Here is a 23119-nt window from a genome sequence, read left to right on the forward strand (position 1 = left end):
TCAATACTACAGGTGTACTTCTCATATTTATGCTATAAAACCTTTTGGGCCCTGGAATATCATTTTATAGAAAATCTAAAATTATTATTAAAAGAAAACCAAATTATGAAATAGGCTGGTTTCATAATTGACCAATGATCATTTCACATAGACTCTATGCCTTCCACTTTAAAAACGTTATAACTATAAATCAAATGATGGTTTTTATTCACCTAATTCATTATAAAGTTTATTTAACAGTTTAAAAAATTCGAAATTGAAATGAATAGTCTAGGGAACATACTGTATTAATGTACTCTACTTCATATAATTTTTGAACATTTACATGATTTGTACACTTTGAACTCCCTTTCAGGCTGAAAGGGACTGAAAAAATTCATACCGAGAGATTCTTTAAATTCCCCTCTAATATAAATTCTATTCTCTATGAGTAGAACTCATAAAAAAGTAGAATAGCAAAACTCACGTAATGACTTTGAGTACCATATATCAGATATGAACATAAAATACAGACAGTTTTTACTTTACTTCATACGTTTGTTTTCAAGAATATGGCTTTGATAACAACATTATTTGCAAAACTTTTATGTTATAGCTTTATTCATTGCACTGTATTTGTATTTGCTATAGTACATATATATGTAAACAATAAAAAGTTACACTTTTTTGCCTTTAACATACTAATTGTTATAGCAATGAAATCTTATTCAAAATCTCATATTCTTTACATAATCCATAATGTGGAAGATATTGTAGTTTTCTTCAGCATATAAGTGTTTAATTCTGATAATTGCTAAATGGTTTCCTGCAGTAGAATGCGCAAGTATCATTTACAAATAAACCTCTATTGAAAATATCAGCTTTTAAAATTATGAACTTTGATATCTAATTCTTCCTTGAGGCAAAGTTTGTAAGGTATCGTTGTGAATCAAGCAGTGACACCTTTGATTACGCTTTAAGTCTTTTTTTAATCTTTATTTCAAAATGCATATCCCCCCCCCCCCCTCCATTGATTATGTCTTTGTATCTTGTATTTTATCTATCTATCTATATAAGGATGCAGGTTGTTAGAATAAAGAGAGCCTTGTAAAAAGTGTATGTATATATCTACAAGTTATTTACATGTTATACAATAAACATACACGTGTTTATATTAAACACTATATAAACTAGCGATAAATCGTCAAAAACAGCTTAAATCCTAATTTTTCATTTCATTTAAAAAGTAATTTTTATCGAATTCACAAAGGTTATGGGTTACAATATACACAATATACAATTTACACTATACAATACAATATACACTATACAATATACACATACAGTTAATTAAACTTTCAATAAATCACTTTCACAAAACTTTGATAATTCCTAAGAAAAAGTCTATTTTTTTTGCAAAATCTTGATCATTTTGGCGAAGTTTGACAGCAAGAGTTTTACATTCCCGCGTTCAAGGCTTTTCAATCAAAAATTTTAGCAAACCGGTCAAGAAATTTGTATTTTGTCCTTTATACGAATTTTCGCAAAAAGCTTGCTTTTATATTACAAATTTTCGCATTTTTGCGAGCGAACGAAATGCGAAAAAGGCAAAAAATGTTCGCGAAATTTTTTTTTCGTTCGCGAAACGATTTTTCTTTTATCTGCAAACCCTAAGTATAACAGGTTATCCGCACAAATCAAACAGAGATTACTACTTAATACATATAATGTAAATATATCCTTCTGTATTCATGCATTTATTATGTATTATATAAAAAAGAAATGAAAGAAATAAGTAAAGAAAAAAATGAAGAGTTTTCTTTCAGTTGCAGAGCTGTATTTACGTAAATATGTAAAAACATACCAAAGAAACTTCTGTTTACAAAATATTTCAGAATTTTTTATTTTCTCATAAAATGGTTTTAGTTTAAAGCTTGACATGAGACTAATATGTGCAAAACGAAACACGGTTAATCAAGAAATTGCAAGTTTGTTGTAAAAATTATTGTTTCCTGGAAGCAGTCTATTGTTTTTTCTGATCTTGAATGATAAAACAAGAAGCATAAATTTTATGAAAAATCTAAAGTTAATTAAATATAGATGGAAATAACTTTAAGTTTGTTTTATCTGAAAAAGAAATGAAAAGAAATAAATTTTCTTTTTTCCCGTTTGTATTCTTTATATTAAAACTATCTGAAAAATTGGCTTCTTTTTTAATAAAATACATATATGCAGATTTGTAAATTTCAGCACTATAGTTTTAGTAGAAATAAATATTTCCATTTACTGTTATAGCGCCGATATAATGATTTATCTCTAACTGGATAATGAGCTAGATAGAAAGATAGATGTTACCGCCATACTATTTCTATTAGTTCAGAATAGACACCAAACACATGACTGAAACCGGATTGGATCAGGCGCTAATGGACTCGACATACTAGAGTGGATCAGAGGAACATGAGACATAAAAATCCTCATTTTTAAAGTAGTTTTCACGAGTATAACCTTTAAACCTATGCATTGTTTTTTATTAAGTACAAGTATAAGAAAGGCAAATTTATTTGGTTACAGATTAAAAATTCTAAACATTTTTGTTCTTTTCAACAGCTTTTAAATAAGAGGAATAGATTTCAATCTACCGTGAACTTTCTTTTAGTTTGAAGTAAGGGAAAATATTCTTTGAAGAGCTAGTTTTTCCTATTAAAAATGTTGTTATGATTCCATTGAATCTCTACTGAATTTTATTTGAATCAATTTTCTCGTTTTTCTCAAGAAAATGTTAACCTTTTAAAAAGGCTCACCCGTTCCTTCTCCTACAGGTATTCTTGCTTTCGCTACATTATTTTACTCCATTTTTTAGATAACTACGATTATTGGACTCAAGTTCTAATCTTAAATAATTCAATGAAAATAAAATTTGCTCTATAAAAACTTGTATTTCACAGTATTATACTTTTCACTGTAACTAATTCTATTTTCTCCCTTGGAAGTTGTAAACTCTGTAAACTCTGTAAACTTTAGAATTGAGATAATTCCCACCTTTGGGTAAACTTTAATTAAACCTTTTTATTTTAATTTAACTTCAAGATAAATATTTCTGACATTACTCTTATTCAAATGTTCATACAATTGGAACCTACAATTCCCTAAGACGCTGGTTATTGAATGATTCTAATGACGATTTTATATTCTTTTCTCTCTCTTATTCTAACTTAACAATAATCCGCCCATTCCTTCCAAAATGCCGTCTTCATCCCTATTTAACATTTTTATCCACTAAATTACTTATTCTCTTATATTTTTACACACACTTATTTTATTATATCTGTAACAAATGCCTTACTCCAATAAGTTTTCTTAAGTCAGTATCAATCCAGATATAACCTTCTGTATCCGTCAGTATCTATCCATTGGGATACAACCTATCTATTTGTCAAGTGAGTATCAATCCAGATACCACTATCTCTGTATTCTCAAGTTGGTATCAATCCCGATACAACTCTCCAAAGTCTCAATTAAATATCAAACCAGATACCGTAGAACTCCATGGTCTACAATAATATCTTAGTTTGTATCGCTCAGGTACAACTTGCTCTCCAACTCTCTGGACGATCAATAATACTTAGTCTGTATGAATCCAGATACTACGTTATTGTATTCTTTAGTATGTATTGTTCTAGAACTTCGTGGTCTATAATAATACCTTAGTCTAAGTCTTTATAAATCCAGATACAACACTTTCTGTATTTCCTAGTCTATATGATCTATCAATCGAGATACAACTCAAGTCCCTCTCGTTTGCTACATGATATACAATTAATACCGTAATCAACCAGAGTTCTTATTCCAACTAACTATTGTTAGATCTATGTCTAATTAAATGATATATGATGGGGTTTGAAATGTTTATTGAAAACTTCTACATTTTTCGCGAAATTTTCCTGTTTTTTTGCATGATATCAATGTTTTTTTTTTCACAAACTTTTCTTTTTTTCGAAATTTTGCTGCATTTTTTCGCGAAATATTCTCATGATTTTTTTCGTAAAATTTTCGCTTAATTTTTCTCGGATTTTTTTCGCAAAATTTTTGCAATAATTTTTGGCGAAATTTTAGCATTTCTATTTTGCGAAAATTTCTTTTTTTTTCGTGAAAATTTCCCATGATTTTTTTCGTGAAATTTTCGCATGATTTTTTTTGCAAACTTTTTAAATTTTTTTTCGCGAAATTTTCGCATTTTTTCGTGAAACCGATTTAAGCGAAATTTTGCGAAAAAGAGAAAATAGTAGGACGACATTCATGCAATCTTATGCAAGTGTACAGACGAAATAGTTTTACCAGTAGCATAAAAATATTAAAGTGAAATGAGACTGTGTAAACAAGACAATAATTGCTGTGTTTCATGTTCATTGAACTATTTAAAATCATAAATTTAGTCTAAATCTCGTCTTTTTTATTCCACAGTTTTGTGGGTTTCATTGTAGACTGTAGTCAATGTTTTCACTGAACAATGAGCAATGTTTAAATTGGATGACTTACGCTAGAGCATAGACATCAACTACATTTTTACAATCATGTATTGATTTTTGATGAAAGGGTCTTTGAACATATTTTAATCGAGGGATGAGTCTCATTCATAACGGTACCCCTAAAAACTTTGATGGATCAAGTGTGAATGTAGTAAATGCCCTACCCCATAACCGTTTCCAAAACAAGTATCTATTCAGGTGAAACTCATATTCTCTTGACTATCAATGTCAACACCGAATACAATCTCGTAACTATCGATGCCAAATCAAAGGGCATGACCCCAAACCTGTTTATCAAAACAGGAAACCACATGGCTACAATCCAGTGAACTATCGACTCCACTACCATTGGACGCGATCTTGTTAGCTATCGATATCAATCGGAAGCTCGTAACTATCCATACCAAATCAAAGGTAGGTAGTCTAGACAATCTAGACTGGTCGGTACAAATGATTGCACATACAATGCAATTATGTTAATTGCATAAATCGATAAATTGACATAAAACTGTGTCAAAATATACCAAAACGTCATATGCCAGATTTTGTATAAAAGTTGTAGTATTAAATAGATCATAGCCTCACAATTACGCAACCAATCTGAAAACGACTATATCTCACAGCAACCTGAAAATCTCAGGTTTGCTCCTGTTATATTTATTTAATTTCTATTTTGCATTTTTTATAGATCTAATTTATAATATTATTACATGTAATCCTTATAGTCCGTATTACGTCACCAGTACTTCAGCCAATGGCAGTGCAGTATACTGGTCACGTGATTTCCGTCTGTACCGCGTGACAACGATACTGCACTGTCATTGGCTAAAGTTATTGTGACGTAATACGGACTATACGAACTATATGTAATAATATTTTAAATTATATCTATTAAAAATGCAAAATGCAAAATAAAATTTTATAATATGAGCAAACCTGAGATTCTCAGACTCCTGTGGGATATAATCGTTTTCAGATTGGTTGCGTAATTGTTGAATATGATCTATTTAATGCTACAACTTATATACAAAATCTGACATTTGTCCGTTTTGGTATAATTTTGACAAAGTTTTATGTCAATTTCTCGAGACAGGAACATATAAATAACTAATTGTATGTGTGTGTATTGTAACCCATAAACTTAGTGAATTCGATAAAAATTACTTTTTAAATAAAAATTTCGCGAAAACCATAAGTATTTTAACCATAAGTATTGCAACATCCTATTGCGCAAAGAAACGTGTGGAATTCTCAGCTCTTAGAGCTCAACGGTAAAAGTTTTTTTTATATCGCAATAAATAATTTCTCCTCCGTGTTTTTTTCGCAAAATTTCGCATTTTCTCGAGCAATCAAAATGGGAAGAAATGTGAAATTTTCAGCGAAAACAAATTTTTTCGTTGAAAACCCTAGTTCCCACAAAGAATGGGCATTGGATATTGGAGCTTTATTATATATCCGTGATAATTGAAGTTCATTTGATTTTACGGGCTATTGTTATTTTAAATGATATTTGTTGTATTTTGTTATTGTTATTTTTAATTATATTTGTAGTATTTTGTTATTGTTATTATTAATGATATTTGTAGTATTTTGTTAAGGTTTTGTATTAGACATTTCTAATATGTTTATCAGTTTATGCTCCCTGTAAAATTGTAAATATATTACTTGTAAGTTGTAGCTGGCCAATAACCATTAATTGACAATAACAACCTATATATTTACACTAAATTACTCTGACACAAAATAATATAACTGTCATATTTCACTAGATTCAAAGTTTCTAAATAAAAAAGCTTTGTATAAAGGTAAAAAACATGTTTTTATATTTTTAAAAAGAAAGAAATTGGTTCTCTGAAGGTATAATATAAAGGTATAATAAGGTATAATATAAAGGTATAATATAATTGGTTCTCTAAAGGTATAATATAAAGGTATAATAAGGTATAATATAAAGGTATAATATAATTGGTTCTCTAAAGGTATAATACTAGTTTCACCGAACTTATTTCGTTAAACCCCTTGAAGCCTAATTTTATTAAAGAAATGTTTATATCATTTTATATACAAAGTTGTAATCTCTGTTTGGGTGTCTGTTTGTTTGTTTGTCCGATCATAACTCAGTTACCCCTGGACTAATTTGTCTCATCCCGGAGGTATCGTTTGCTTAAAAAATCAATTTTCTTTCAGGATGAAAATTTTTTCTCAACATTTAAAGAAAAAAATTAATATTTCACTGGCAACGCCAGGTACATCAGCTAGTATGTATATAATGTATATAAAAAGTATGCTGTTTGTTTAATTATTTGTCTCTATTTATATGTCCGATCATTAAACAGGAACCCCTTGACCAATTTGCCTCAAATATATAATTGGGTAGCTCAGTAATTCTAAGTTGTGTGTGTCGACTTTTTTTCAAGGAAATCTCCAGGCATCAGCTGAGTTCCCAAGCTAGTACAAGTATATATATATATATATATATATATACTAGCTCATGGGAACCCAGCTATGCCTACAGTCAAGCTACAAAGCTACAAAGTTGTCCAATAAAAATTAAGGCCTAACGGTCAAGGGGTACGACAATAGATTACTTCTTAATATATATTTTAATATCGTTTCAAAATTATCAAGTAATCTGAAACCCTAATATTTTAATAAAATTTTTGATTATTAATTTTCAAATTCTTTAACAAACATTTTCTAAAATTCTTTTGGAAAATATTCTTCTTTTTTTTCGGTTGGACCATCAAAACAGTTCAATTTCAACTAGTTTTATTTAAACTTATCACGCGAAAAACTATTGTCATTTTGTTTAAAAATTTCAAAATTATGAAAATGTTTTTAAACAAATATTAAACAATTTTCCGCCATCCTTGCTGTTTTATGTTGCCTAACTCTGTCCCTTGTAATAATATTATTAAACTTAGCATTTTTTTCTCAATAAATGAGATGAGGCTTTGCTACAAACTCTGATTATTTTGTTTTCAACCCAATGTCTTAAACCTTTGTTTGAAATATCAAAGGTTTACACCATGAGGTTGGAAAGATTAGTAAATGTGAGTATAGATATGCGACAAGGACTCAATTCCTTTCATTTTATAAGACAATTATTTTGTAGGTCTTGAATTATTGATAGATATCAAAAAGATTTTGTTTAAGAAAAATAATGCATGAACGTTATGCATTTCATTTAATATTCTAATCACAATTCTTTGCATAGATAAATCACTATTTTTATGGAAAATATCAGTTTTTTATCATTCTTTAATTGGCTGTGGTGTACTGTAAATAATCAGGGAGAAAGGGAAACGGTTGGGTTACATGTACATTTCGACATGTTTTAAGTTATACTAGCTGAAGGGCCCGGCGTTGCCCGTGGAAAAAAAAATTCCCAATTGTTTTGCCGGCTATATATATATGAATGTCTTATTTATATGGCATTAGTTTTATTTGATTGTAAAAAAGGATCGAAAAAACAGCGTAGGCGATCATTAAAAGATTTTTCCTAATTTATTAAAACGTTTTATTCATTTTATACATTTTATCTCTAAAACTTTTTTAATATACTTTCAAACTTAGACAAACTACTATATCTTCCACATTATAGATCAGATAAAGGTTTCATTAGTTCCCTTGTGAATCAGACATTGCCATTTTTTCAAGGGAGGTCACTTTAAATTACACTTACAGTCCCTTTAAACATAGAAAGTCACCTCCTGGGTTGTTCTAAAATAGCTATTTAAATATTCATCTCTGATGGGTTTGGTGTATAATCAAAGATGGCTTTCATACATTAACATTGCGTCCATTTATAGTAACTTTATTAATTTTAGTCGCCATTTTTTCACGTCATAAATTAAATAATTTTGCGGATTTTCTTGTCGCAATGGGGAATTTGATCTTTAACCGTGCAATGTATCTAAAATCTACATGTGTACATCATACATTGTGCATATTATATTAATCTATAGGTTTCATGTACATATTTGAAATAAAAATCGGAAATTAATAACAATATACTTAAGATTATCCACCTACATTATTCCCCCCTCCTGTATCTCCCCGCTCCCTCAACTTTTGTACCTTAAACCTCTTCCCCTCTCCCTTCTGAATCTTCCAATCCCTTCCTTGCTACTGTATCTCCCTTCCCTCACCTTCTGTATCTCCACTCCCTCCCTTCCTGAACTCCACTTCCTCAATTTCTATATCTCCCCTACATCACCTTCTGTATCTCCACTACCTCACCTTCTGTATCTCCCCTACCTCACCTTCCGTATCTCCCCTACCTCACCTTCTGTATCTCCCTGCTCCCTCAACTTCTGTATCTTGCCCCTACCCCATTTTCAATCTTCCACTCCCTTCCCACTCGGCATCTTCCCTCCCGCTCCTCCTTCTCCTCCTCCACCTCTCCCTACTCTGGTTTTCTCTGTATATATTCAGTTTGTAACACAGGAAGGAAAAGAATGGTTGTGTAACGGAGGTTTTAATAATGAAAGAGAGATTTAGAATATTCATTCTTCAGCAATATTTACTCATATTAATCATGCTTAATATAAATCTAAGCTTTTGCAGTGAGTCCCAATAAAGACGTTCATCAAATTCGTCTTTGATTCTACGCAGCACAAAATCTGGAAGCAACTCTAATATGGAGATATTATATTTTAGATTTCCAAAGGGTCTCTATGTTGCAAATATTGTAGCAATCCCAATATTTGTTATCCTGAACACACCTAGATATATTATCTTGTACATTGTCTGTAAATCTAAATACGCTTATCATTAACTACGCAAACCTTGTAATACAATTAACCTAGCCTAGCTATGTCTGTAAATATGTCAAACCTGTATTATGATTAGCTTAAATACGCCCATAAATATCTTCGCAAATCTTGTGAATATGTAGATTAACTTAACCTTTAACATAGATATCTAAATACACGTCAGTTGGAATAGACTCCACTTAGATTATAGGGACTAGGGAAAGAAGTAATCATTCCTTGTTTAGCGAACGAGTTTATGTGAGCGTGTCCGTGTTTGACATTGATAGCTTATGAGATTGTGCCCATGTTTGGCATTGATAGTTTACAAGATTGTGTCCATGTTTGACATTAATAGCTCAAGAGCTTGTGCCCTGTTTGACATTGATAGTTTATGAGATCGTGCCTGTGTTTGGTATTGATAGTTTATAAGATTGTGCCCATGTTTGGCATTGATAGTTTACGAAATAGAGATTGTGCCCATGTTTGGCATTGATAGTGTACGAAATAGAGATTGTGCCCATGTTTGGCATTGATAGTGTACGAAATAGAGATTGTGCCCATGTTTGGCATTGATGGTTTATAAGATCGTTTCCGTGTTTGGCATTGATGGTTTCAGAGATCCTGTCCGTGTTGACATTGATAGTGAAGAGTTGTTTAACTGATTAGCTCTTATGCCTCGTAGATCAACGAGAGTGATTGAGTTTTACCTGGATTGATACGGGTCTGAGAGACTCTTACGGAGTAGGGCATTTACTACATGTAAACGTAATTTCAGGTCAATATCCATTTTGAAAACTGATTATTTTCAGTTGTTGTTTCTCCATAAAAAAAGTGACTTACGCGTTTCTACTGCAGGAAAACAATGAAGATATTATCAGGATTTAACATTTAAAGTTTTCTACAGTTTTGATCAAATAAAGGACAGAGATACGTATACAGTCTCTTTAAATAGGAATGAATAAACCTGACTACTTACCTCATTGATATGAATTCTGGTAATTGTCTCAAACCCAGGATATGTTCCGAAAACGCGACATAAGCTGAAATCCGGTAATTGTTTTAAAACATGGGATATGTTCGAAAATTAAATCAAGAATCATCAAAAACTAATTCTCACACCTTATTAGTAGTTTAAAATTGACATTTATTGTTTCAATATATAGTAATAGACATTTTTTGTAAATATATGGTTTAATATTGTTCTACTCGTCTTGGATTTAAAGATACATAGTTTTTAAAAAGGTAACTTAGCAGATTTGGCCCATTTCTAACCTTAGCGTTAGAAATAGAGTGTTAGTTTTGGAACTAATATCTCCTGGATTAAAACGTGTTAAATATCAAAGGTTTATAACACATATATAGGGATGAGAAAATTCGGATTTGAACTTGCACTTTTTTTCAAGTATGTAATAATAGACTTTTCGGTCACTGTAAAATTAGTAATTTCGAAAAAAATTCTGATAGAAGTGATGGCTTTCCTGATATTTTGTAGGACACATTTTTAAATTTGACTTTCCAAAACCCCTTTCTTGGGGAAATGTGACTGTAAGAAACCACCAAAAAGAGTTGTACCCGACCGGCCGGGTCAACCGATTGTGATTGACGTATTTTTTGAAAGAACCCCATGATTCATGATCTAGAAAACTGTTATAAAAAGATGTGAAAATGTAAAAAAAATTTAAAAACCTGGCAATATTTTCCGTACCGTCGTCGCCAAAAGAGCAATTGGTAAATTTTGCAAAAAATATATTCTCGAAAACTTGTCAACCATAGGCAGAGTTGCCATAAATTAAAACAAAATGCGGCCAACAAATGGCAGACATGATAGTTCAGAAATAAGAAAGAAAATTAATAAAATCATATTCATTTTCAGGACTTCAAAGCTTGGAAAATTAACTTTAAAGTTGACTTTTGTTGAACTTTCATAGATTTTTACCAAAAGATTAGGAAAATATTTTTTTTATCAATATTTTTAATTTTATACTTTGTATGTTCGAATGCCTTTAACAAGTCTCAATTTCAATACACATTAAACATTATCGGGAAAAGATAAAAGTTAGCAAAATATCTTGATTTAGAAAAAAAGTCCGACAATTTTTTCATTATTTTAACATTAAACGATAAAGATAATTTAGGAAAACATCCAGTAAAGTAACATTAATGTATAATGTTTTTAAAGTTAAGTTTAGTTAAATATTTTTGAATACATGAAATATGCATAATTTCATCTTTTCAAGTGCATTGTATGTATATCCAACCGCTAAAGGTTTTATCTTTATGATTTATCCTTAACCCTATATAATTAAGATGGGGGGGTGGGGTGGTTAGGTTTCAACCGACCCCTATGTTTTTGTCCTTATAGTTGAGAAAAGGGAGTGTGATACATATGACCCAACTTTTCAAGGCTCATAGAAAAAATTAGAATCTTTAATGGTTAGGAAGCAAGGGAGGATTTATAAAAATCTAAAAAAGTGCGTCGGAAAAATAAATATTTTTACTTTTGGCAAATATTAACATGTGCAACATGACATTACATTCATTTTTCAAGGGCTTTTCAAATATATAAATTTTAGCCCTGCAACTTAATTTATATGAAAGTTATTAACCATTTCTGTTTAAAAACACCGACCTGCCGTTTGATCCTACTCTATGCACAAAAAAAAAATTTGTTCACAACATATATGAAGTTAAAAAAAGAGAAGAAGTTTTTGCGTTCTAATATCAGCTGTTTTTAAGTTATTTAAAAACACATGGGGAAGGAAACCCTTCCCCCCCCCCTCATGAAAGGGTTAAGGGGAATTTTTAAATAATGTGTTGCTTTCTTCCATCTGAAAAATGTTAAATTCTTAAAACTTAACAGTTGGGAATACAGTGACATGTTTTGTAAAACAATGATCAACATTTTATTTTATATTTATAGACTTTTGGAAAGCCTAAAACATGTTGTGTCAAGAAGTATTGCACAAATCTTTGCAAAGACGCTTGCAAATGTAATTTGAAGTTTACAGATATTCTTGAAATATTAGCATATTTTTATTCGTTGGGCTTTTCAAAAAGGATAACTTAAATTTTCCGCATTTTTGGGGTTTGCACATTTTTTGCTAAATAACTGGATTCTGCATTTCGTGATAAATACCTGGATTTTATCAAAGGAATTGATTTTTGCCCCAAATTCTGATTATCTAATTCCTATATCTTTGCAATCTGATGTCATTGACCTTTCAATAACTTTTTACTATAAATTTTTACAGACCAAATAAGCTAAGTTTGAAATAGCAAAGGTTTACAACATAAGATTGTAAATATATTGGAATTATAAAGTTTGAGTTTGTGTCAAAAACTCAGAATTGCTATCAAATTATTTTTACAGATAGTTGAAGTAGACCCCAAAAGCTTTTTAAAAATGTTTAAAATCTTATTGATTTGAATCCCAATAAGGAAATAAAAGGGCCTAGGGACCGGCTGGGTATTATGGGTATAGGAGACGTCATTAGGAATAGGGTTATCATTATTTTTTTTTAGAAACATTTATAAATATTATTTTTATTTCTTGTTGAGATGTCAAATCAGGAGAAAATATTCCCCATGAATATCAATTAGACCAGAGAATTACTGAATCTGACAAGAAGGGAATTAAAAAATGAGAGTGTTTTAAAAATTAACAAAACTGTTCGTTAATGAATAGGAGTGATTAAAATTTAACGAAAGATTTTGTTAACAAAAAGAAATTTTTTGAAAATGAACAAAAAATTTTGTTTAAAAATTGGAGTTTTTCGAAAATTAACGAAATATGTTGTTGGCAAATAGGAGTTTTTTTAAATGAACGAACAATTTTGTTAACGAATGGGTGTTTTTCAAAAGTAACAGAAAATTTTGCTATCAAATGTAAGTTTTTGAAATTAACGGGAAATTTAATTACCAAATGGAAGTTGTTGAAAATTATCTGAAATTATCGTTTACAAACAGGAGTTTTTGAAATTTAATGGAAACCCTTAATCCAACAAAAATTAATTATGTGTTTAAAAAAGCCCAAAAAATTTCTGTAATATAAAAGTAGATCTGTAAAATGTTTTATTAATGAAATACAGATTTTGAAAATTAACGTGAACATTCATCAATGAACGTACAGAAAGAATGGTTCAGTTATTAGTTAAAACAAACCGTTACACTAATCGTTAAAAATACGGACGGGACGTGCTCAGTCTCTTTAACAAAAGAACCTTATTAGTAGGATATTTTTACTGTCTTTTAACCAACTTGATTTCTCCAAGTAAAAGAGCGGGATAGTAAAATAATGTTAATAGTCAATTGTGAAAATTAAGTAAAATAGCACCCTGCCAGAAATAAAAAATATACGCATTTTCAAAAAGTAGAAATTTTCTTGATCACGGGATATATCTTAAATAATTTTTCTTAAAAATCATCCAGAGCGTATTGAGCAGGCCCGTAGCCAGGGGGGGGTGCAAGGGTGCAGGTGCACCCCCCTTTCTTCTGAAAGAGGGGTGCAATGACGAATTTGCACCCCCCCCCCTAGTCCCATATAAAAGAAATTGTTTCTAAAATCTAGTTATAAATTATATAGCCCGAGTAAGAATTATCCACATTATTATACCAAAACTGACATATCCACATTATTATACCAAAACTGACATATCCACATTATTATACCAAAACAGACATTCCCACATCATTATACCAAAACTGACATTCCCACATTCTTATACCAAAACTGACATTTCCACATTATTATACCAAAACTGACATATCCACATTATTATACCAAAACAGACATTCCCACATTACTATACCAAAACTGACATTCCCACATTATTATACCAAAACTGACATTTCCACATTATTATACCAAAACTGACATATCCACATTATTATACCAAAACAGACATTCCCACATTATTATACCAAAACTGACATTCCCACATTATTATACCAAAACTGACATTCCCACATTATTATACCAAAACTGACATTTCCACATTATTATACCAAAACTGACATATCAACATTATTATACCAAAACAGACATTCCCACATTATTATACCAAAACTGACATTCCCACATTATTATACCAAAACTGATTTTTCCACATTATTATACCAAAACTGACATATCCACATTATTATACCAAAACTGACATTCCCACATTATTATACCAAAACTGACATATCCACATTATTATACCAAAACTGACATTCCCACATTCTTATACCAAAACCAAAAACCAATTGGTGAGAATATTAAAATGTTTTGAACTCCAAAACAAAGAGATAAAAAACGTGGGAAAAAAAACACATTTTTTTGGAAAGAAAAAGAACACTCTATTAAGTAACTTTAATTCACTATTAATTCTTATTTATATGCCAACTAAAGTAATGTAATGTAATACAGATACGGGAACTAATTTTTATTTCTTGTAAGAAATTAGTTTTTTCAAAAATCAAATTCAAAAATCAAGTTCAAAAATTAAGTTAATAAAAGATGTAGTATTGTATTGGCTTGGTTCCTAATCATTCAGAAACAATAATTTTCTAAAACTTGAATTTCAGATTTCCTGAAAAGATGATAAAATAACATAACTGAAATCTGGATTAAAAGGTATTAATACATATAATTACAAGATTAGGATGGAATTATGCCAAATAATATAAATATAAAAAGGGATGCGAATTTTTAAGCATTTCAAAATACAAATTTCTTTGGGTCAAAATTTAAAGAAAACTTGATGTTTATAGATTTTGATTACATTTCAGTAGCAAATATAAAAGTAGAAATGAAATGGAGTTATTTAATTTTGGTTATCATTATTTGCATCCTTGGGATAATTGAGAAACTTGATATCTGTAATGCAATATGATGGTTTTAAATAATGAGATAAAATCTACAAATTTCATATTATCTCATTCAATTTTAAAGAATGTGTGTGCAAAAAATAAGGCTGAATTAAAATCAAATTTTGATTCGATTGCTACTAATTTTACAGATATCTGTAGCCAGAAAATGGTTAGAATCGCTATTTGCTCAAGAGCGGAGAGTTCATGAAATTCATTTTACCACTAAAACTGTAAATGATTTTATTCATTCTTTCATTCATTCTTGAAATATTGCAATAAATAAATTCCAAATTTGATTTGGGTCATTCGAATAAATTTGACATATCATAAATTTTTTGTTGGAAACTTTTTTTCACGGCATTATAAAAAAAAATCAAAAATATTATGACCTGTTCTCAGCATTAGAAAGACTTGAATCAAATCCGAATTTTAAAAATAAACAATTGAATATTTTTCACGGCATTATAAAAAAAAATCAAAAATATTATGACCTGTTCTCAGCATTAGAAAGACTTGAATCAAATCCGAATTTTAAAAATAAACAATTGAATATTTTTCACGGCATTATAAAAAAAAATCAAAAATATTATGACCTGTTCTCAGCATTAGAAAGACTTGAATCAAATCCGAATTTTAAAAATAAACAATTGAATATTTTTCACGGCATTATAAAAAAAAATCAAAAATATTATGACCTGTTCTCAGCATTAGAAAGACTTGAATCAAATCCGAATTTTAAAAATAAACAATTGAATATTTTTCACGGCANTAGTATTACAATCTTCAAAGTTAGTATTACAATCTATAAAATTAGTATTAAAATCTATAAAATTAGTACTACAATCTATAAAATTAGTATAACGATCTATAAAATTAGTATTACAATTTACAAAGTTAATATTACAATCTACAAAGTTAATATTACAATCAATAATTTTAGTATTACAATCTTCAAAGTTATTATTACAATCTATAAAATTAGTATTACAATCTTCAAAGTTAGTATTACAATCTATAAAATTAGTATTAAAATCTATAAAATTAGTACTACAATCTATAAAATGAGTATAACGTTCTATAAAATTAGTATTACAATTTACAAAGTTAATATTACAATCTACAAAGTTAATATTACAATCAAAAATTTTAGTATTACAATCCTCAAAGTTAGTATTACAATCTATAAAATTAGTATTACAATCATGAAAATTAGTATTACAATCGTCTAAATTAATATTACAATCTATAAAATTAATATTACAATCATGAAAATTAGTATTACAATCTATAAAATTAGTATCACATTCAATGAAATTAGTACTACAATCTTTAAAATTAGTATTACAATCATTAAAATTAGTATTACAATCTATAAAATTAGTATTACAATCAATAATATTAGTATTACAAACAATAAAAATACCATTACAATCTATAAAATTAGCATTACAATCCATAAATTTAGTACTACAATCTATAAAATTAGTATTACAATGAATTAAATTAGTATTAAATCTCAATTAATCTTTAAATGTATTATTACAGTCTTAAATGTTTGTTTTAGCTATTATGTTGTTATACTTCCTATGTTTGCAACACAGTAACAGTGGTTTATTTCGTGGTTTATATGGGTAGAATTAAGGACAAAAACGAAAGAATTTTGTTGAAGTTTATTGATGAAAGTTTAAATTAATTTTTTTTGACAAACTCAGCATATTTTCTTTTAAACTCAAATTTTCTTCATTTTAGACTCTCAAACCTCTAGACAGACGAAGTTTTATTTCTGTCAAGCATCAAAACTTTATTAGAGGCGTACACGCAGAGGGGGGGGGGGGCATTGGGTGCTCACTGCTCAGTTCCTCCCCTGGATCAGAAAAAAAACTATAAAGAACAAAATGTAAGCCCCTGGACAAATTGATGTGTATACCCCTGAACTCTAATCTGTATTTTAAAGAACCTTGTGCGATTTTAAAGAGAAAACAGATTTTTTACAATAGCATTTGAAAATCGCAAAATAGTAAAAAATAAAGCATAAGAGTTGGTAATATAGAACAAATCTAATGTTTATAAATAAATAAACATATATATTTTAATATTGATGCAGTGCAACCAATAAAGGTGTGGAATAGAAAGACGACGTTTAATGTTTAATGTTGTAAGAAAATGAGTGTATCATGGTCGTCTTCCCATTCCAAAATCAATTGTTTTTATTTAGCAACATATTAAACAGTCCAAAAATTTATTATCTTCATTGTTTAGCGATTTCATATTTCTCGAAAAAAATTCTTTATCAATACTTTTTTATTATTATCAAATTTCAGAAGTTCAGAATCGGAGGTAACTATTATTAAACTTAATTGTTAATCACATTTAAGCAAACTCAGCTTTTTAACAATACATTATTTTTTTCAAAAATAAATCAAAATTTTGAATTTTATCCTGTAAAGATTTTACATGCAAATCACGAGTTTAACCTTAAAAATGTGAATAATGCGTTGAATAATAGGTTATAAATGAACCACTTTTCACACGTACCAAAAATCTAGAATTAAGAATAAAATGAAAAATGAATTCTGAATTCTAAAAACGATCTGAAGAGCTAAACTATTTTATTTTCCTTCTCAGGATAATTTCTCAATTCATGAGAATTTAAAACAGTAATTTATCAAGTTTAATTTTTACTAACCATAAACTGAAAACTACATTAGGGCGTTTTAAGTGAACATCAGAAAACTGTTGAATACATGTCGTCTTTGTTCTTAAAACTGCATTGGATATGTATGTAAAACATGTTCAGGGTCGACGACAAAGACGACGAAAATTCTTCCGTTTTCTGGTGATTTTTGTATTTTGAAAAATAAGAATGATTCATGGCCAAAACCATTTTTCCCGTCCCATTTAGTATGCCAAACAATATTTGTTTTAAGATAAAGTGTTTCAAATATTGATGAAAAATTATTTTTACTCATTTTTTTTGTAATCTTATAAATTTGTTTTAAACAGGTTCTAGCGGAATGTTAACACGTGGTGCCAGTTTACATTCTAACTATTCATATCCGGGACTTCAAACCCATGTGGGAAGGTATCTAACATTAAATAGCATGAAACAAATCTTAAAGAGAGTGTTCGCGAAAAATTAAAGGGGGTATAGTCTGATATCGAATTGAATTCGATATCGATTGCTACTAATTTCACTTTTATCTGTTGCGTCTAAAATGGGAAATTCACAAATACCTGGAATCAGGGAAATTCCTCAAATACCTGGGAATCTAGAAAATTCCCCATACACCTGGGAATCTGGGAAATTCCCCAAATGCCTGGGAATCTCGGAAATTCCTCAAATGCCTGGTAATCTGGGAAATTCTCAACTTCCTAAAAGAATCTGAGGGTTTTTTTATTTTTCATTTTCAGGTTTCTGAAATGCCAAGCTAGTTGGGAATATCCTCAACATAAGGAATCTGGGGAATTCCTCAAATACCTAGGGATGTGGAGAATTCCTCAAATATCTAGGAATCTGGGGAATTCCTTAAATACCTAGGAATCTGGGGAATTCCTCTTATACTTAGGAATCTGGGGAATTCCTCAAATTCCTGGGAATCTGGAGAATTCCCCAAATTTTCTTCAAAAGTATAATTATTGATCTAACAAAATTTATAGCTTGAAATATTAAAGGTCTACAACATTGGGTTGTAAAGAAATAGGGATTAGAAAATCAAAGTTTGTGGCAAAGACTCAAATTCTTTATAGATTTTGTGAACATTGGCCGCTTTTCATTGAAGTACACTTTGTGTAATCATTTATCTATGGTCGACACTCGACAGCCCCTTAAATAAATCTTCTTAATTTTGTGATTTCAGGATTTTAAAGACACAGAGTGGAAACAGTGGGAGCAATGAACAACTAGTTCACACAGCTGATTCTCAAGACAACCCTGGGTTTGATTTAGAGATAGACAAATCCAAACCAAACCTGATCAAGGTACACACCAAACCAAACCTGATCAAGGTACACACCAAACCAAACCTGATCAAGATACACACCAAACCAAACCTGATCAAGGTGCACACCAAACCAAACCAAATCAAGGTACACACCAAACCGAACCTGATCAAGGTACACACCAAACCAAACCTGATCAAGGCACACACCAACCAAACCTGATCAAGGTACACACCAAACCAAACCAAAATTTCTAAAAATGAAATGAATCTGAATAAATATTAAGTTTTGATCTTTATTTTTGTAAAGTTTTGAGAATGATTGACTTCTTATGGTATTTTGAATATCGGTTTTAAGGTTATGAGGACGGTTCGAAGTTTAAAAGATCTGTAAGACCTAAATGAAGCTTAATTATTTGTGTTCTTATCTTTACTTGTTAAAATTAGCTTGTTTTAAACTTTTAACTTCATATTTTACAGTTTATATATTTTTAGTCATTTCAGTTCCATGAAATTTCTTAAATTAGTTTAAATATTTAATAGTTTCTGCTGGTAAATAAATATTTTCCGGCAAAGCTTAAGCACAGTACATTCCAGTTCATTTTATGTGCTGGGCCGAATTTCAACTATCCAGGGCGAAAAATGACAGGGGGCTTACGGCGAAAGATAAGCGCTTTTGATCTTTACTGATCTTACTTCTATCTGTTGCGTCTATTAGGAGAAAATTGTTAAAAACGACTTAAACTGAAGAACGCAGCGTCCATACAAATTCAGAAAGATGCAACATTCAACTTGGATCGAAAAATAATCAATTTAATTCCAAAAAAACATTCAGATATTACAAACAATAGTCATCGATTATTTTTCGACGCATTCGTATATAGTTTATATGTCATAATATTTCTATTTTTTTTATGATCTGAAAACATTTGAAAACATTTATTCCTGTTTCGAGGAGTTTTGATAACGAAGACGACGTTTTCATATTTTCTGGGAATGTTCGAATGTTTCAATTAATTACTGAGTTTTCTTAATTTTCAAATCAATAGTAAAACTTATATTATTACAAGAATCGGTTTGGGAAATTGAAAGAATTTACGTACTGCAGGCTTGCAGCATATTCTCTGAAAAGTTCAATATAAATTAGGTTATAAAAAAAACTGTTCTTTTTAACATTTTAAAACTTTTCTGTTCATTAACGAAAAATGCAATCTTTTAAATGCATAAATTAGCTTTTATCTTCTGCCTGCAAGAAACCTCCTCCTCAATTTTATTTTTAACAAGATTCAAAATATAATAATTAGCTTTTATCTTCTGCTTGCAAGAAACCTCCTCCTCAATTTTATTGTAACAAGATTCAAAATATAATAATTAGCTTTTATCTTCTGCCTGCAAGAAACCTCCTCAACAATTTTATTTTAACAAGATTCAAAATATAATAATTAGCTTTTATCTTCTGCCTGCAAGAAACCTCCTCCACAATTTTATTTTTAACAAGATTCAAAATATAATAATTTGCTAGATTTTTTATTTGAAAAATTATTATTATAAGATTAAAGGTGCTCAAACAGAACCTACTTAAATTGTAATGTCGCGGAGTTCTTTAATAGAATTTATTTTGTAGATTTCTAAATAAAGGTTGAATCCATTTAAAACCGCAGAGTTCGACTGTTATTAAAAGATTCATATAAGCCTTAAGCATGTGGGAGAAAATTGAAAACATTTCAATTTTGTACAAACAAACATTTTTTTCATGGTTAAATGAAAGATACTCCGCAGAACTCGGAATTTTTGAAATAGCGTGTAAAAACTGAAATCGACAAAATTTGACGAAAAAGTTCCAAGTTTGAAACTTTCTTTTTGTCAGGAAAGCACTTATATTTTTTTAAAATTAAATTTTACAATATTTTTAAATTTCAATATGATATCAGATGGAAACATTTTGAGACTTCTATATTTCTTGTTTTTCATTCTTTCTTCTTGATCGTCCATTCCTTGTCCATCCTTCAATCATACTTCGGCTAATTTGGAAAATAAAAATAAATAAATTTTTTGGATGTTTTCTGCACCTAGCCAAATTGCAGAGGAAGAACTATTTTTTCGAGATGGATAGATACATGTATCTATATTCTGAGAGTGGCAAGGTTGAAAACACTTATATATTATATATTTTATAATTCTCTGGGTTCTGTTATTCCCTTCTGAATTTTTAAAAACCGATGGAAAATCGTAAAAATATGAGAGCGCTTTTTACGGATTAAGCATGCCCTTCATTCAAAAAGTTTCACTTTGGATTAAACGCTAAATTACCTCCGACCTCTGTACTGGATTAATTCTCAAATGTATTTTGAATTTAAGTGGCTTTGATACACAGATTACACATTCACTTCAATATCAATTAAAATCAAATCAAAACTTCAATTGGATACATTAATGGATAGATTAGAAGATTTATGGATAAATTAATAGATTTATGAATAGATTGGTAGATTAATGGATAGATTGGAAGATTTATGGATAAATCAATAGATTTATGGATAAGTCAACAGATTGATATGATGGATAAATTGGTAGATTAATGGTCAGATTGAAAGATTTATGGATAGATTGATTGATTTACGGATAGATTGGAAGATTTAATGATAGATTGATAAATTTATGGATAAATCAATAGATATATGGATAGATTGGTAGATAAATGGATAGATCGATACATTTATGGATAGATTTAAAGATTTATGGATAAATCAATAGATTTTTGGATAGATTAGTATATTAATTAGATATATGGATAGATTGGTAGATAAATTGATAGATTGATACATTAATGGATAGATTTATAGATTTATGGATAAATTAATAGATTTGTGGATAGATTAGTGATCAATGGATAGATTAGATAGATAAATAGATAGATATATATTTCGGCTAACATTATAATAAATACATTTTACATGTTATCATTTTTTACTAAACTAAACTAAACTAAAGTAAAAACATTACAACCGAAAAAAAATTATTGAATTGATAGATTTAGAAATCGACATACGATTTAAAATATGACAATTGGCACATATTACTTTGCTAAAAAATCAAAACACAGTCCCTTTAAAAGTAAAAAATACTGGAGTTGCTTATTATGGTGAAGGAAAAGTTTTCATCTAAGAATAAGTTAGTAATGTGGGATAGATGGATAGATAGATGGGTGGATGGATAGATGGAAGGATGGATGTATAGACAGATATATGGATAGATGGATAGACAGACAGAGAGGTGGATAGATAGATAGATATAAAGATAGATAGATATATAGATAGATAGATGATAGATAGATAGATAGATAGATAGATATTAGATAGATACATAGATAGATAGATAGATAGTAGATAGATAGATAGATAGATAGACAGATAGATAGATAGATAGATAGATAGATAGATATATAGGTGGAAAGATAGGTAGATAAATGGATAGATGAGAAGATGAATATGTTTTCTTTTAAACTTTTCTTCTTCACTTTATCTTTCTACAAAACATTAGGATTAGTAGAGTTTAACAGAGTTAAGAGAAAGAACTCTGGTTTCTGTAAAGTTTTCTTTTTTAAACAGATAGACTTACAATTCAATCCTCATGAAGATGCATCATAATTTCAACCCTAAGACGTTTACTTGAATAAAATGATTTAGTTTTAAAATAGAGATGAAGTAATCATCTTCGTAAAATTATTTTTGAACCGATTTCAGTCGATTCCAAAGTTGCCAATTAAGGACAATTTTAATTATTTATTTCGTTCTTTTTAATTCATAAAAAAAAATAATAAAAATCGTGTAATATTTTTTTACACAATTAAAAAATTTATTTATCCAGATTCTGAGGCTTGCAATGAAGAGATGTCAATGCCCGATTCACAACGGTGCCCTTGAAACCTTAATCTAATATGGAAGATATTTTCGTTTTTCTAGGTTTTCTAGGTCATTTTTCTACACTAGAATTTCCCTAGAAGAGGCTGATTTATTTGGTGTACTGTCCCGTTGTGCCTGGTATCAAGGTTATAATGCAAGGAAAG

At 29.5% G+C, this 23119-nt stretch overlaps 1 long non-coding RNA gene across 1 annotated transcript; it reads left to right on the forward strand.

Moving 5' to 3' along the window:
* Positions 1-17254: 17254 nt before the first annotated feature.
* On the forward strand, positions 17255-19112 carry LOC111706393 (uncharacterized). The gene is made up of 3 exons (XR_002766231.1): positions 17255-17452; positions 18119-18197; positions 18973-19112. It is a non-coding gene; the product is annotated as an uncharacterized LOC111706393 (long non-coding RNA).
* Positions 19113-23119: the final 4007 nt, after the last annotated feature.

This window comes from Eurytemora carolleeae, unplaced genomic scaffold, assembly GCF_000591075.1.
Source record: "Eurytemora carolleeae unplaced genomic scaffold, Eaff_2.0 scaffold641, whole genome shotgun sequence".
In the NCBI taxonomy this organism is placed as follows: Eukaryota; Metazoa; Arthropoda; class Copepoda; order Calanoida; family Temoridae; genus Eurytemora; species Eurytemora carolleeae.